This window comes from Nicotiana sylvestris, chromosome 11, assembly GCF_000393655.2.
Source record: "Nicotiana sylvestris chromosome 11, ASM39365v2, whole genome shotgun sequence".
In the NCBI taxonomy this organism is placed as follows: domain Eukaryota; kingdom Viridiplantae; phylum Streptophyta; class Magnoliopsida; order Solanales; family Solanaceae; genus Nicotiana; species Nicotiana sylvestris.
In genome coordinates, this window is record NC_091067.1 from 76,502,496 (window position 1) to 76,520,351 (window position 17,856).

The following is a 17,856-nucleotide window of genomic DNA, read 5'->3' on the forward strand; positions in this document are numbered from 1 at the left end:
GTGAACATCAGACCAGGTCATAACGGGATATTCAACCAGTTTCTGTTTTAGTTGCTTCGAAGCCATTGAGCTTCGCCCATCAGACCTTGAGTGAAGGCTTGTACTGCCCAGTCATCGGATACTGGTGGTAGTTCCATTCGTTCCATTTGAAAGCGAGATACGAACTCTCGCAACATCTCGTTCTCCCTTTGCTTGATCTCGAAGGCGTCAGACTTCCTTGTTGCTACTTTGATGGCACCGGCATGTGCCTTTATGAAAGAATCTGCCAGCATGGCAAATGAGTCTATGGAGTTAGGAGCTAGGTTGTGATACCACATCATGGCCCCCTCGAGAGTGTTTCCCCGAACTTCTTTAGTAAGACAGACTCGATCTTGTCGTCCTTTAGGTCGTTGCCCTTCACTGCGCAAGTGTAAGCACTAACGTGCTCATTGGGGTCTGAGGTCCCATTGTATTTTGGAAGGTTTGGCATTCTGAACTTCTTTAGAATGGGTTTTGGAGCCGCTTCCTCTGGGAACGGCCTTCGTATGAACTTCTTCGAATCCATACCTTTCAAGACTGGGGTTGCGCCCAGAATTTGGTCGACCCGAGAGTTGTAGGTCTCGACCTTTTTGTCATTGGCTTCTATTTTCTTCTCGCCTGATTCGATCCACTTTGTGAGGTTCTCAAGAATCTTTATGATGGCGGGGTCGGCTACCGACTCGTTTTTGCTTGATATCTTTGGTACCTGCTCGGCTGGGGGAGCCATCCCTGGCGCTACCGTGCTGGGAGTTTTCTGGTGACTATGAAGCTGAGCAATCACTAGCTATTGTGCTTGTAACATTTCAAAAATAACGAAAAGGCTAACCTCCCGTTCTTCCCTAGTAGGGTTTCCTGAGCTTCTTGTTGGTCTCCTTAGTGCATGCTCTTGTTAGTGTGGGAGCTTACATCGACGTGTTGAGCATCGTGTGAGACCACATCCACGGGAATCGGTTCTGGTGCGTTCTCAAGGTTTCGTGGCGGTACACCAACACCTGAAACATCTACACCATTTTCTCTGTGGTTCTCAAGATTGTTGTTCACTGAGTCATACATTTTGACCTGAAAATCAAATATCTTGGGCAAGGAAAAGTGGGAAAGATAATTTGCGTTATGTAGTTAAACCAGCAAGAAAATAATCACTAATACTTTTAGCTCCACGGTGGGCGCCAAACTGTTTACCGGAAAAATGGTAATGACAATTAAATTTGATTTACTGGTTCTAAAAATACGTGATCTATTTTTATGCTAGTTGTTAGGTAGTTGATTCTATGTGAAAGACTTAGAAACGAGATAAGAGCTTAAAACGAGATGTTAATCAAACCGAATCGTTGTCAATCAGGGCCCCGAGCTTGCCTATTCGAGGGCCTCGGGGTCGAGTCTGAAGCTCGGCTGGGAGCTATCGAAGGTGGTCAATGGAGACTAATAGTTATAAATAAATCAATGACAGCTCTTTATGGCCAATAATAAGCAATAAGTGATAAAATTTAAGTAGAACACAATAAATACGAGCAATAAATGAAGTAATGAGATCAAGAGAATATGTTACAGAGCAGAGAGAATGTTCTTGTATATTTTGTATGGAGCAACAGATATATACAAAATGACAAGGATCCCCTTTATATAAGAGGGGGAACCCCAACATAGTACAAGTGCATTTATTACAAAGATATGAAGATGGGACAACTAGTTAATGCCACGATACGGGCCCAGACTAGCCAGACAGACTTTGTCAGGTCTAGCTTTACGCCTTGGGAACTCCCCACTTTCTTTCCATAACCGTCAGTCTCATACTGCCCCGAGGTCGAGCGTCGATGGCTCTCTAGGGATGAAACTCGACCGTGATTTCGAGCCTTCGAGATGTCGTAACGATGAAAAATTGGACCCTCCAATTTTACTGTATACAACTTCACTTGAAGCACACGCGGAGAGATAGGGGGCTAAAGTGCATGAAGCTTTTTTGGAAAAAATATTTTTAAAATAAATGTAAGGCCCACACGGCGATATAAGGAAGATTTGTAATTTGTTACTTGTGAATTATGATTATGAGGTGTGGTACCTCGGGGTGACTTGTTGTTATTTATGTTGGAACGATTGTGACTTCTTACGTGAGCCATGCATTTTATGTGATTTGTTGTGTTGCTTTAATGTGATAATTTGTGCCTCCTTTGTTACTTGGTGAATTGGTTTTCAAGATGACTTTACTTGCGTGGAGTCATTATCTCATATTCTGTAAAGTTGTTGGTAACATAAAGGTTTTAAATAAAGAAATTATTATCATACTTTACTTTATTTGACTCTTAAGATAAACTCATTATCTCACTTGACGTTTTGCTCTATTTAAATCGTTATCATACTTTATTTTAACTGATTCTCAAATTAAACTCATTATCCTATTTGATGATTTACTTTATATAAAATTGTTATCACGCTTAACTTTAACTGATTCTTAAATTGAACTCGTTATCTTATTTGATGCTTTACTTTATTTAACTTGTTATTTTACCTTACCTTATTGATTCTTAAACTAAACTCATCATCTTATTTTATGCTTTATTTTGTATAAATTGTATTTTTATTTACTTTAATTAATTCCTAAAATAAACTCACTATCTCATTTGACACTTACTTTATTTAAATTGTTATCATGCTTACTTTATTTAAATGAATCATTCGAACATTGTATTGGCAATTGACATGGATACGATGTATGTGGTGGCATGAGGACTTTGCCGCCGGGTGACTTATGTTGTGGCACGAGATATTTATGTTGCGATGGTGATTGATAATGTGGGCATGAGATGCCATGTGTGTAAGACTCGTGATTGTGGCTTATGATTTGTGATTATGAGGTGTGGTTCTATGGGTAAGTCTTGTTGTAAATCATGTGTTGGAACGACTCGATTACTTGAATTGTCATTTGTTTCCTTAATTGATTTCATTCATAATTTAATTGTATTCTGATTATTTTGCTACTTTATTACATGTTTACTTCTTGTTGCCATTTTTTGTTTCTATTAGTCCATTATTAGTTTTATATTAATAATCTTTCTATTGTTAGCTATATATTGATGTTCTTTCCATTGTTAGATTTATGTTAATATCTTGCATAGGTTAGCGTCTTGACTTACTTCGTCACTACTCCACTGAGGTTAGTCTTGATATTTATTGGGTAGCATTGTTGTGTACTCATACTATGCTTCTGTACATTTTTCTGCAAATCTAGGTACTTCGAATTGTGTTGGTTTTGAAAGTTGTGCCTGTGCGGTTAGAGACTTCAAGGTTGTGACGACCCAATAGGTCGTTTTGAGCGCTAGCCTTTGTTTTTGAGTTTCGAGATCTCCATTAGCTTTATTTGATGTTTGGTGGTTTGCGTGCGTTGTCTGTGTCTTTTTTCGAAAAGTTTTTATGTGAAATTTTGAAGAAAAAGTATATTTTGGCTTAAAATGGAACTTGAGTTGACCACGATCAACATTCTTGGTAAACGACCTCGGATCGGTATTTTGACGATTCTGATAGGTTCATAGGATGTTTTCAGGCTTGTACACACTTTTGGTTGGGGTTCGGGGTGACTTGAACGTGTTGTGTGAAAATTGTAAAAATGAATTTTCAAGTTGAAAATCATGAGTTTTGATGATCGATTATTGTTATTTGATGTTATTTTGATGATTTGAGGTAGTGAGCAAGTTTATATGATGTTATTATACTTATGTGCATGCTTGGTTTTGAACCCGAGGGGCATTGTGAGTTTATGAGGTGTTATGGATGAGTTGAGGCGGTTTAAAGATTGCTGGTGTTTAGCAGTTGTTGGTGCCTAATTGCAGGTCTCGCAATTGTGAGAACATGTTCGCAATTGCGAGTCCCGCTTTTGCGAAGTTAGACTCGCAAATGCAATTATGGGTTGGGGTGGTACTCTTTGCAAATGCAAAGTATAGGTAGCAAATGTGATCCTGAGTCTTTACTTTTGCGATAAATCTGTCGCTTTTGGGACTCGGGTCCTGGGCTAGAAGTCTTCACAAATGCGAAGGAGGACGCACTTGCGATTTGGTAGTGGTTCGCAAATGCGAGCATTTTGTCACATTTGCAACATCTGAGGTGTTGTGACAGTGATCGCAAATGCGATCATGGTCTCACATTTGCAGGCATCGCAATTGCGAATAAGACTTCACAAATGCGATACCTGCAACTGGGTAAAAGAGGGAAAAAATGAGACTTAGCTCATGTACACCATTTCTCAACGCTAAACACTTTAGAGGCAATTTTTCAAGAATTTCTTCTTCCCAAAATCATTGGTAAGCAACTCTAATCTAATTTTATTCAATTCCCCATTACTTTTCATTAGCTTTTAACATCAAATCTTGGATTTTTATGGTAGAAATTAAGGGTTTGGGTAGACTCTGGGGATTTTGCAAAATTGAGATTTAGACCTCAAACTGAGATCCAATTTCAAAACCAATTAGATAATCAGGCTCGGGGGTGAATGAGTAATCGAATTTGTGGGTTCAGGGTTGACTTGTGTTGACTTATTCAAATTCATCAAAGACTGAACCTTTTTCATTCGTGGGTAGTTTCTAAAGCTTATTTTGATTTGTTTGATCGATAATTGGCTAGATTCAGTTGGTTTGAAGGCTTGTTCGAAAGGCAAGGCAGTGGTTGGTTGATTGATTTGGATGCGGAGTGAGGTAAGTGTTGTGTCTAACCTTGACTTGAGGGAATTAGGACTTGTTGGACTATTTGTTATGTGAATTATGTGGGAAAATGGCATATATGCAAGGTTTTAAGTGTATATTCACCGTCATGGGATTAAAGCATGTGGGATTGGGCTATTTACTTCCATGTCTTCATGTATTCCATGTTATCTCTTTTTATATGCTTTAATTCTTACACATTCTTACTTGATATCTATGTTTTACCTTTTAATTGTTAGTTGTTTTGATTTGTTCATTTCTCACTCAATATATGCTTACCTGTTAAAAGTTCATACCTGCCTTAATTGTATATTTTCATTTCCATATGTTTTTACTTACTTTTATTGTCCTTATATTACTAGATGCACTCTATTATGGTATTTCGATTACATGAGCAATTAGCTATTTTGGTGTTAATGTTTGCCAAGGTTTGGGGATTACGAAGTTTTGGCTATTCCCTGCTTGTACTGGTACTTCCATATTGTTCCGCATGTTTCATTTCTCTTTTGTGTTGATATTTCGTCAATAGTGGCACTGAGTTATTTATGTTGATAAATTGATATTGGGGAATCAGATTGCGCAGTGCAACGGTACTGAAATGAATTGATATTGGGGGATCAGGTTGCACTCTTCAACATGAAATGATATGATATGATATTGGAAATGAGTCGTATGAAATAAAAGATATTGCATTGAAACTTGTGATCGGGTTACACGTCGCAACAAATTTGATGTTTTGTTGTTGTTGTTTGTGGTTGTAGAGTTTATACTCGGTATTGTGATATGAGATTTGAGATAATGTTATTATGGGCCCCTCTGGTAGTTGACCTTCGGGTCTGTTTATTTGAGTTTACTACTTTATCTATATTTTTGTATTCTATTATTATTATTCGTACAGGTTTATTGCGAGTGTCATCTCATAGCCTCGTCACTACTTAGTCGAGATTAGGCTTGGAACTTATAAAGTACATGTGGTCGGTTGTACTCATGCTGCACTTCTGCACCTCTTGTGTACATACCGGTATTGGTCCTAGCGGCGTGTAGATGAGTTCTTGCTCGGATCGACTTATAGCAGGAGATTTGAGGTAGAGTTGCTGGCATTCGCAGTCCTTGAAGTTCCCTCCTATTCTGTCCTTACTATTTATCTTATTTCAAACAGTTGTATTCGTTCAGACTTTATTTGCAATATTCCAATATGCTCATGAACTGGTGACACCAGATTTCTAGGAATAGACTAGACTGTGTTATGATATGGATTTATATTATGTAATTTAATATTATTGTTCATTAATTATTACTGTTATGTTGTTTTAAATTCTAAAAATGGACAATTAATTATCTAACATTGGCTTTCTTAGCAAGTAGGTGTTAGACGTCATCACGACCCCGATGTAGGGATTTCGGGTCGTGACAAGTTGGTATCAAAGCACTAGGTTGCCTAGGTCTCACGAGTCATGAGCAAGCTTAGTAGAGTTTAGAGGATTGGCTTGGAGATATCTGTACTTATCTTCTAGAGGCTATAGATCTTTAGGAAAAATTCACTTCTATATTTCTCTATCGTGCGACTTTATTCTATTACTGAAGCTTGAACTATTCCATTCATGTTCTCTCGCAGATGGTGAAAACACGCACAACATCCACTGTCGGGCAGGAGCTAGAGCCCCATATTGCAGCCACTACTAGGTATAGGGGCCGAGGCAGAGCTCAGCGTAGAGCACGTGCAGCAACACCCGTTTTGGGGCCTCAGATTGAGTATGAGGAGGAAATCCCTGTTCAGACCGCACCAGATAGACCCGCCAGGTCCCGAATGGATTCATTGCTACTCCTGTACTTTAGGATGCCCTAGTCCGCTTAGTGGGCCTTATTGAGAGTGTGGCCCAAGCCAAAGTATTTCCTATGGCATCAGATGTCTCTCATACTTGGAAAAGAGCTCAAACTCCCGCTACTCACATTACGGAGCAGACGGCTACCCTATATCAGACTCCAATGCTTCCAGCAATTGGAGTGGTTCAGCCTTTTATTTCTACATAGCTCGGGAGAGGCCCTTGATGTCTTCTGAGGGTTGAAGAGGTTGGATAAGTTCACCAAGCTCTTTCCTATTCATTTTGGTTGTACACCTTCGAGGACCTACATGATTATTTGGACTATTGCCACGAGGTGTTGCGCAACATAGGTATTGTGGAGTCCAATGGAGTCTACTCCGCACTGTTCCAAATGAATGACTTTGCCAAGATATGGTGGCAAGATTATGCTCGAGCCAGACCAGTAGGTTAACCTTCACTCATTTGGGACCAGTTCTTAAAGCTATTTTTGGAGAAGTTCATTCCTTTTACTCAGAGAGAGGAGTACCGCAACCAGTTTACGCATCTACCACAGGATGGCATGATTGTTACCCACTAAGAGACTAGATTTGTGGACCTATCTTGCCATGCATCTATTTTGATTCTTACTAATTGGAAGAGGATGAGGAGATTCATAGACGTCCTTACTTTAGGTATCAGGCTACAGATGGCCAAGGAGGCTGAGGATAACATTTTTTCCAACGGGTTATAGAGATTGCAGATGGATCGTGAGAATTCGTGGTCAGGGTAAAGAGGCAGTATCTCAAAAGCGGCCTCACCATTTGGGTTGTTTCAGTGGTGCCTCATCTAGAGGTAGAGGTTCATTTAGTAGAGGCCATCCTCACAGGCCGATTCAATCAGCGCTTCAAGTACCACACGATGCTTCGGGCAGTCGTGGTCTCTTACGGGTTTCTTCCTGAGCAGCTAGTATTCAGTACACCTGCACTCTTATCAGTGGACCATGCCACATAGTTGCTACAACGGTCGTTCAGGTCATTAAGGATCATCTCAGACTCAGTAGTTAGACCAGTCGTAAGGTTGCTTTGAGTGCGGCGATGCAGGTCACATTAGGAGATACTATCCTAGATTGATGAGAAGCATACCACATTAGGGTACTAGGACTTGATTCTAGCACCGTTGCTCCACCGCCCGCACAACCAGTGATGGTAGGCTAGAATCACGTGTCTTAGTCATAGTTTGCACTCAAATTACTGCATTTTACTTGTGTTTGAGCTTGAATGTTAGTGTATTGCTTTTATTATGTGTTTTATGCTTTGTAGCAGATGATTCCAAGTTAAGAAGATGTTTTGGAGCTAAATCAAATAATTTGGAGCTTTGAAGTCTGAGTAAAAGTCCAAGAAATTAAATCGCGATCACGTTTAGGGCTCGTGGACCAGCATTGCATAAGAAAGTTGGAAGAAAGAGCACGGGGTACGCACATTTGTACTAATGTTTTGCATAATGCGTAGCACAGTGCATTGCATTAATGCAAATGTGCGTTAGAAATTTTAGAAGTTCAAGAAGCTAAGGAGGAGTTGGAAGAACACAAGCACAAGGATTTCATCATTCCTTCCTCACTCAAGACCCGCGTTTGGATCGAATATATGTTTTCCTGTACTTTACTTATATTTGCAATGAATTTCTTCATGATTATGGAGTAGTTCCCTTTAGGGTTTGATGGATTTGGTGTATTGATGATTGTTTGTGGATTATAATTCTAGTTTTATGTATTAAATCGTTTTGGAAGATTTAATTGTTGAATCTATATTCACTAGTTCATGTAAGCGAGAGAGGCATAACTTGTGATATCTTTGTATTATATTGTTGGTTGAGTTCAAATATTCTTCTAAGTAATCGAAAGAGACTAGTTGAACCATTGATTAAACCTATTTAGGAGAATAATCGAAAGTGGTTTTCCTAATGACCAATCCACTACGCATTCTTGCATATCTTCACAATGCTTAATCTGGTTCATCTCGTGAGGTTAAGACTTAATCGAGAGAGGAGTTTCTACTGAACGTTTGAACTAATAATTAAGTGAATTTGAGAGAATCACTTGAATACTAGAAGTGAATTATCTAGAGTTAGAGCCCGAACAATTATCTTGCACATATCCTATCAAAACCCTATCTTCTCCCATTGATAACCTTATTTGCTTATTCCTTGTCTCGATAGTCACTAGTCAATAGCTTTAGATTCTTAGTTAATTTTAATTATTAATCATATAAATCTCAATTGTTGATCCTCTTGGATAGCAATCAAGCTAGAAACTATGAGAATACTGTTTAAATCTAATCCTTGTGGATATGATATTATACTATATTATCTTTGATTAGAGTGTGTGTCTGTTTTGCGCTTGTCAGCTAGCTAAAGGCGGGGGTCTAGCATCTAGAGGTGGTGGTCAGGCTGTTAGAGTTAGAGGCCAACCAATTAGAGGACGTCTAAGAGGCGGAGGTCAGAGTGGTGGTGCTTAGCTCTGTTTTTATGCATTCCTATCTAGATGCAAGGCATAGTCCTCGGATCCGGTTATCTGAAGTATTATTCCAATTTTTTGTAGAGTTAAATCAGTTCTATTTGATCCGGGTTCCAGTTATTCATCTATGTTATCCTATTTTGCTTTATATCTGGATACGTCTCATCATTTTTTGAATGCTCCTATTTATGTGTCTACGCTTGTCAGAGATTCTATTATGGTAGATCGGGTATATCGTGTTAGTTTTCTTACTCTCGGGTGCTATGAGACTAGGGTAGACCTTCTACTTCTTGATATGGTGGATTTTGTAAGCATGGATTGGTTGTCACATTATCACGCTATTTTGGAATGTCACGCCAAGATTGTGACATTAGCCATGTCGGGGTTGCCTCGATTAGGGTGGAGAGGGACTCCTGGCCATTCTACTAATAGGGTCATTTCTTATGTAAAGGCTCGACGTATGGTCGAGAAGGGATGTCTAGCATATTTGGCCTTATCCATGATCCTAGTGTGGAAGTTTCTTCCATATATTCAGTACCAATTGTGCATGAGTTTTCAGAGGTGTTTCCTATAGATTTGTCAAGGATGCCACTCGATATAGATATAAACTTCTGCATTGACTTGGATCGGAGCACTCAGCCCGTTTCCACCGCACCATATCATATGACCCTAGTTTAGTTGAAAGAATTAAAGGAGCAGTTGTAGGATTTGCTTGATAAGGGATTTATTATATCGAATGTCTCGCCTTAGGGTGCACCGGTTTTGTTTGTGAAAAAGAAGAAGAAGTATGGAATGATGAGGACGTGTATAGACTATCAGCAGTTAATCAAAGTCACTATTAAGAACAAGTATCCCTTGCCGATGATTGATGACTTATTTGATCTGCTTCAAGGTGTTTTCCATGATTGACTTGAGATTTGGCTATCATCAGTTGAAGATTAGGGCATCGGATGTCCCTAAGATAGCTTTTGGGATACGGTATGTTCACTATGAGTTCTTAGTGATTTCATTTGGCTTGACTAATGCCCCAGCAACATTTATAGATTTGATGAACCAGGTGGTCAAGCCCTATTTGTATTCTTTTGTGATCGTCTTCATTTATGATATTTTGGTTTAATCCCGCAGTCAAGAGGAGCATGAGCAGCATCTGTGGATTGTACTTCAGACTCTAAGAGATCGTCAGTTATATACCAAGTTTTTAAAGTGTGAGTTCTAGCTGGACTCGATTGACTTTTTGGCCATGTTGTATCTTTTGAGGGCATAAAGTGGTTTCTAAAAAGATTAGGCAGTTCAGAACTGGCCTAGACCTACTTTAGCTATAGATATTTGGAGCTTCTTTGGTTTGGTGGGTTATTATCGCCGATTCGTGAAGGGGTTTTCATCTCTCTCAGCCCCATTGACCAAGTTAACCTAGAAGGGTGCTCTTTTCAGGTGGTCCGACGAGTATGAGTTGAGCTTGAAGAAGCTCAAGACTGCATTGACTACAACCCCACTGTTGGTGTTGCCTACAGGCTCGGGATCTTACACCGTGGTATTGATGCAGGGCGGTAGGGTGATTGCCTATGCATCTTGGCAGTTGAAGGTTTATGAAAAGAATTACCCTGTGCATGACCTAGAGTTGGAAGCCATTGTTCACACGTTGATGATTTGGAGGCACTATCTATACAGCATACCATGTGAGGTCTATGCCGACCATCGGAGTCTTCGGCATCTATTCAAGCAGAAAGACCTTAATTTGCAGCAGCGGATAAGTATGAATGTCTCCTCACCGATCCGCAATACTCTATTGGGTTTATTTATGACTTGTGAAACCTATGTGAACCTAGTGCTCTGATACTAAATTGTCATGACCCAATTCCCATCATAGGCCATGATGGCACCCAAAGCTATCGTTAGGCAAGCCAATGGTAAACGGCCAATACAATCATTCATTTATAACACTTTTAAAATCAAGAATTTCATTAATAAAGTAGAATTAAGTTTAGAAACTATGATAAAAAAATATTTTCATTCTTACTAAGTCTCGAAATATAAACAGAACAAAAAGCATAATGATATAAATATTAGATGCAACCATAAACATATACTAAAAATCTCCAAAACCTGATGTCACAAATGCATGAGCATCTAGTAGAATATATAAAACCACTATAACTATTATCGGAATAAAAAAGATAGAATAAAATAAACATAGGAGAAAGGAAACTCTGGGTGCTCCGGGTCGAAGCATGGAAAGTAGCTCACCACTAAATCTCCAACTAATGTGGCTACGCACCCGAGTGACCACCTAATATACATGTCTCATCACCTGCACAATTAGTACAAAAGTGCAGTATGAGTATGTAAATCAATGCATAACCAGTCAGTATCAAGTCTAACCTTGAAGAAGCTATGATGGGGGTCGACATTGACACTTACTAGTAGTCTAATAACAATGTACATAAAGTAGACATGTAAGAAACACAACAAGTAGCAATGAAACAGATAATATAAATAATATGATTATCAAGTAAGAATAATTACAAAATCATCAAATACCATAAATTGCCTTGAAGCAAACAAGGACAACCAATATCAAATACAATGTCAAATCTCAAGTTAGAAAAACTCATATATACGCTGACTCCCTATTGAATATTACGCACGAGTCTGCCAAGATGAACGGCCCGATCCCTTAAAAATAGTATTACATATTATCGCCGAGGTCTACGGCCCGATCCACTGTAACGACTTGACCGGTTATTTTTGAAATTTGTGTCTCGTTCGGTGGCTTAAGGTCTCGAGTATCTCCATATTGTATATTATGGCTTGCGTGTATGGTCAAGTTCGATTTTTGGATGTTTCAGGATTGGTTTAGAAGGATGATTCTTATTTTATAAGCTTAAGCAGTAAGAGTTAACTAGAGATTGACTTTTGTGTAAACGATCCCAAAATGGTGGTTTGATGATTCCAATAGCTTTGTATGGTGATTTTGGACTTAGACTTGCATCCGGATTTGGATTTGGAGGTCCTTTGATGCATTTCGGAAAAAAATTAGAAAGTTGAAGATTTGGAAGGTGGAAAGGTTTGACCAGGAGTTAACTTTGTTGATATTGGGTTCGGAATTTGATTCAGGGAGTTGTAATAGCTCCATTATGTCATTTGGGACTTGCGTGCAAAATTCGACGTTATTCCGATTTAATTTGATATGATTCGGCGCGAGTTGTCGAAGTAGAAAGCTCATAAGTTCATTAAGTTTATTAGGTGTGATTCATAGTTTTGATGTTGTTCAATGTGATTTAAGGCCTCGAGTAGGTCTGCGTTATGTTATGAAACTAGTTGGTATGTTCGGGCGGGGTCCCGGGGGACCCGGGTTTGTTTTGGATGGGCCGCAGACCATTTCCTCATGTTTTGAAGTGTTGGTTCTGTCATTTGGTTTCTCTTCATCGCGTTCGCTCCAGTGGCATCACATTCACATAGTGTAACTGGGAGGCAGGCAACAATTGCTCTTCGCATTCGCGAATAGGAATCACATTCACGAAGGTTGGAAGAGATATTTTCAGAGATATTCTTGAGAGAGTTTGTTCCTCAGACCCTTCGGGATGTATGGCGTGTGGAGTTTGAGCAGCTGCGCTAGGGCACTATGTTAGTGTTAGAGTATGCCATTAGATTTAGTGATTTGTCCAGACATGCACTTGCTTTGGTTTCTACTGTTAGAGAGCGAGCCCGCAGGTTCATTTTAGGGGCTCGTCATAGTATCCGATTTAGCATAGATCGGGAGTTGGAGACGGATGTTTTGTTCAAGTAGGTGGTAGAGATTACTCACAGATTAGAGGGCATGTGGGATCAAGAGGGAGAGGTCAAGGAGGCTAAGAGGACTCGTAGATTGGGAGGATCTACTAGTCCTTATTTTGGGGGCAGGGTACGGCATGGTAGAGGTTTGTGGGTCAGCTAGTTCAGTCTGCACTTCAAGCGTCGCACGGTGTTTCAGGTACCCATGGGTCTCAGGGTACCCCCATGAGACAGCTTCTACAGCCATGCCAGCCAAGGGTTGCTTTGAGTGTAGAGATACCAGCCACATGGTGAGAGATTATCCCAGACTCCGACATATGTGTCACAGTGAGGTATTCAGGCTATGAGTTCTGCTCTAGTTGCAGCTACCCTTGCACCACCAGCTATGGGTGTAGGTCAGGCGGATAGAGGGTTCCCAATAGGGGGAGGCCCGACCTATTGATATGCTTTTTATGGTAGGGCTAAGGCCGCTGCACCAGATGATGTTGTACATGTATGGTTTCAATTTGTTATAGAGGAGCATCATTCGTATTTTGTTTCGATTTTGCTTATCGGGGTGAGTCCTCCTATCTTGCTTCACATATGGGTGAGTTTCGTGATTTTGTACTTTGCTTCTGTGTTTACCTATGTTGGGAGATTCTAGTATGGTAGCCAGTATCTATTGTTTTGTTTTATTCATTATTGAGAGCTATGAGACTAGACATGACTTTTCGTTATCCATTACAATAGGTTTTGATGTGATTTCTGGGTGGTTGGTTATGATTTGTGATTTAGATGCTCTACCAGTGTGGGAGTACGGTAGGTGTTGTGATTTTGTTAGTGGAATTGAATTAGTGAAGGTTTTGGTTGGTATGATGTGTATACTACTTGTAATTCTAGAGCTGAGGATGGGATCCTCATATTTTCATATGGTTTGATATGTTTGAATCGGGTTACGTGCCGCAGTGAAGTTATACTAGGATGTGATCCTTTTGTCTAGTTCATATATTGTTATTCTTCCCCATGGAATTGATTCGTAAGTATGGTACTAATAGGGAGTTGTGCCTGTCGGGCTTGTTTGATAGTTCTCTCATGTATTTTCTTATTTATTCGGTCATAATTGCATGATGCTTATTGGGTTTTAGCTTTCAAGGTGTGTGCCCTAGTGACATTAGATATGACTTATTGATTCGAGTGAATGGTTATGAGATCCTCATGTTTCTTGCATCGTTGGTCAGCGTTGTGCAGGTTTGGGACGAGGTTTTAGCTGTGATGAGGTTATTCGTCGGTGATGTATTTGATTATGGGAAGCTATTATGGCCAGAGTTATTGTTATGGGCATATGTGTGAGGTATTACGTCATGTGGTTGTACCATGCGGGTGTAGGCATAAGTTGTTGCCGCTGTTGAGGCTGATACCGTGTGTGGAGGTGGAAGTCCTTTGAAAATGATCGGATGGTGAAAGTTTTGGTTCTAAGGTTATCAGTATGGGTGGAAGGAATAATTTTCAGATGGGATGGTGTCGTCGGGCCTATGTGGATTGGGGTGATGTGAGATCACCCGTGATTATATGTGTGGAGAGTATATTTAGTGATTTGATGCCTTCAGGACAGTTCTTGGCACTTTCGAGGACAAATATTTGTTTAAGAGGGGGAGAATATAACGACCCGATCGGTCATTTTTGGAAATTTGCATCTCGTTCGGTGGCTTAAGGTCTCAAGTAGCTCCGTATTGTGTATTATGGCTTGAGCGTGTGGTCGAGTTCGATTTTCGGATGTTTCGGGATTGGTTTAGAAGGATGATTATTGTTTTAGAAGCTTAAACGGTAAAAGCTAACCGGAGTTTGACTTTTGTGTAGATGACCCCAAAATGGTGGTTTGATGATTCTAATAGCTTCGTATCGTGATTTTGGACTTAGGCGTGCTTCCGGATTTGGATTTGGTGGTCCGCATATTGATTTGATGCATCTCGGCAAAAATTAGAAAGTTGAAGGTTTGGAAGGTGGAGAGGTTTGACCGTGAGTTGACTTTGTTAATATCGGGTTCAAAACTTGATTATGGGAGTTGGAATAGCTTTGTTATGTCATTTGGGACTTTCTTGCAAAATTTGACATTATGAGTTGTACGAACGCCCCCAAGCTTTTGGCTAGTTCAAGACCTGCAATCATGGCCTCATATTCGGCCTCGATGTTAGTCAATTTTACAGTTCTAATAGATTGTCTAACTATATTGTCTGTGGGTGGCTTCAGTACAATGCCAAGTACGGACCCTTTTACATTCTAGGAACTGTCCGTGAAGAGGGTCCAGATTCACGAAGACGTTTTCGAGTTTACCAACAACTCCTTTCGACTTTGGGTATTAGGGTCGGCGTAAAGTCGGCAACAAAATCTGCCAAAATTTGAGATTTAATGGTTGTTCGGGGTTGATATTCGATATCATACCCGCTGATTTCTACGGCCCATTTGGCCAATTGTCCCGAGAGGTCGGGTTTATGCATTACATTTTGTAAAGGGTAGGTTGTCACAACACATATATGGTGGCACTGAAAATATGGTTTTAGTTTTCTAGAGGCACTTAGCAATGCGAGTGCCAACTTTTCTAGGTGGGGATATATGGTTTCGGCCTCACCCAAGGTCTTACTAACATGATAAATTGGAAATTGCGTACCTTGTTCTTCTCGGACTAGGACTCCACTTACCGCTATTTCCGATACCACTGGATACAAGTATAGTCGTTCGTCTGCCCTTGGCGTGTGAAGCAATGGTGGGCTCGATGAATATCGCTTAAGTTCTTCTAAAGCCCGTTGACATTCCGGGATCCATGTGAAGTTGTTTTTCTTCTTTAGCAACGAGAAAAATCGATGACTTTTCGGAAGACCTTGAGATGAATCGCCCATGTGCTGTAATGCGCCCGGTTAGCCTTTGTACTGCCTTGACATTATCCATTATCGTGATATCTTTGACAACTTTGATCTTGCTGGGGTTGATCTCGATTCCTCGGTTGGACACCATGAACCTGAGGAATTTACCCGATCCGACTCTGAACGCTCACTTTTCTGGGTTCAGCTTCATGTTGTACTTCTTCAATATACTGAAGGTTTCCTGCAAATGCTTTAAATGGTCCTCTGCTCACAGGGACTTAACTAACTTGTCGTTAATGTGAACTTCCATGGATTTCTCTATTTATTCTTCGAACATTCGGTTTACTAGTTGTTGGTAAATGGCACCGGCATTTTTTAATACAAATGTCATTACGTTATAGCAATATGTGCCATACTTAGTGATGAAAGAGGTATTTTCTTGATCATCTAGGTTCATCCATATTTGGTTGTACTTGGAGTAGGCATCGAGAAAACTGAGAATCTCGTGGCTGGCCATGGCATCGATCATGCGATCGATGTTAGGCAAAGGGAAGGAATCTTTAGGGCATGCCTTATTTAAATCTTTATAATCCATACACATTCTTAGTTTGTTCCCTTCTTAGGACCTACTACTACTACGTTTTCTAACCATTTCGGGTATTTGACCTCCCAGACGGACCCTATTTTAAGGAGTTTAGTTACCTCGTCCTTGATGAAGGCATGCTTGATCTTGGACTGGGGTCTCTTTTTATGCTTTACTGGATGGAACTTCAGGTCCAAGCTCAGTTTGTGAGTAGTGGTCTCCGGTGTGATCCCTGTCATATCAAGATGGGACCAAGCAAAATAATCCATATTAGCTGTAAAAAATTGAATGAGTTTTTTCCTGAGCTCGGGAGTTAACCCCATGCCCATGTATACCTTTCGATCGGGCAGTTGTTCGATCAGTACAACCTGCTCCAGCTCTTCAACCGTTGATTTGGTAGCATCAAAATCATCGGGGGCTATAAAGGATCGAGGAACCCCGTAATCGTTGTCTTTGTCAATCGCTTGCTTGTCCGATTGGGTTGAGGCTGGCATCGATGATTGCTATTTGGCTTCCTATTTTACTTTCGAACCTGAGCCCTTTGTCGATGAGAGTGTTGGTATTGGAATTACTTCATCGATGGAAAACATCTCCTTTGCGGCGGGTTGTTCCCTGTAAATCGTCTTTACCCCTTCTAGTGTTGGGAATATTAATACCTAGTGAAGGGTCGAGGGCACGACCCTCATGTTGTGGATCCATGGTCTCCCGAACAAGGCGTTGTATCTCATGTCCCCCCCCCCCGATTACATAGAACTTGGTTTCCTGGGTGGTACCGGCTATATTTACCAGCAACGTTATTTCTCCCTTAGTAGTTTTGCAAGCCATGTTGAATTCGTTTAGCACTTGGGACATAGGTAAGATCTGGTCCTATAAGACGAGTTGTTCTACGACCCTCGATCGAATGATATTGGCCAAGCTACCTGGATCAATTAGCACACGTTTAACTCGAGTTTTATTCATGAGTACAAATATTACCAGTGTATCATTATGGGTTTGCATGATCCCTTTTGCATCCTCGTCGTTGAAAGACAGAGTCCTTCTGGTATGTAATTTGGAGTCCGTTTTTCCCTTGTGATTGATACTTTGGTACGTTTTATCATCGGACCTTGAGGAATATAGATCTATCCGATGATCATATGGATGACGTGCTAGGGCTCATCTTGTTCATTTTGTTTATTGGAATCACTGTTTATGAAATGATTCTTAGCTCGATCGCTCAGAAATTCTCGAAGGTGCCCATTGTTGAATAACCGGGCTACTTCTTCTCTCAATTGTCGACATTCCTCTATTCTGTGGCCACGTGTGCCATGATATTTGCATATTTTGTTGGGATCCCTCTGTGTTGGATGAGTTTGCAAAGGTCGAGGCCACTTGGTATCTTGGATGCGTCCAATGGCCGATATGATGGCAGTTGTATCCACATTAAAATTATACTCCGATAATTGTGCCTCTTTGGGACCGATTGATCCATCGAAGCCGTTCTTGCTCATGAGTCCTCTTGAGCTTTGACCTTGATCATTTCTTTTTTCATTTCGTGCAGAGTTTCGCCCAGATTCGCTGCTCCTACGTTCTCCATTATATGGCTCGTATTGATCTCTATTCGACCTTGGTTCTCTGTCAATTTCCCTCTTGATTCTATCGATGGGTC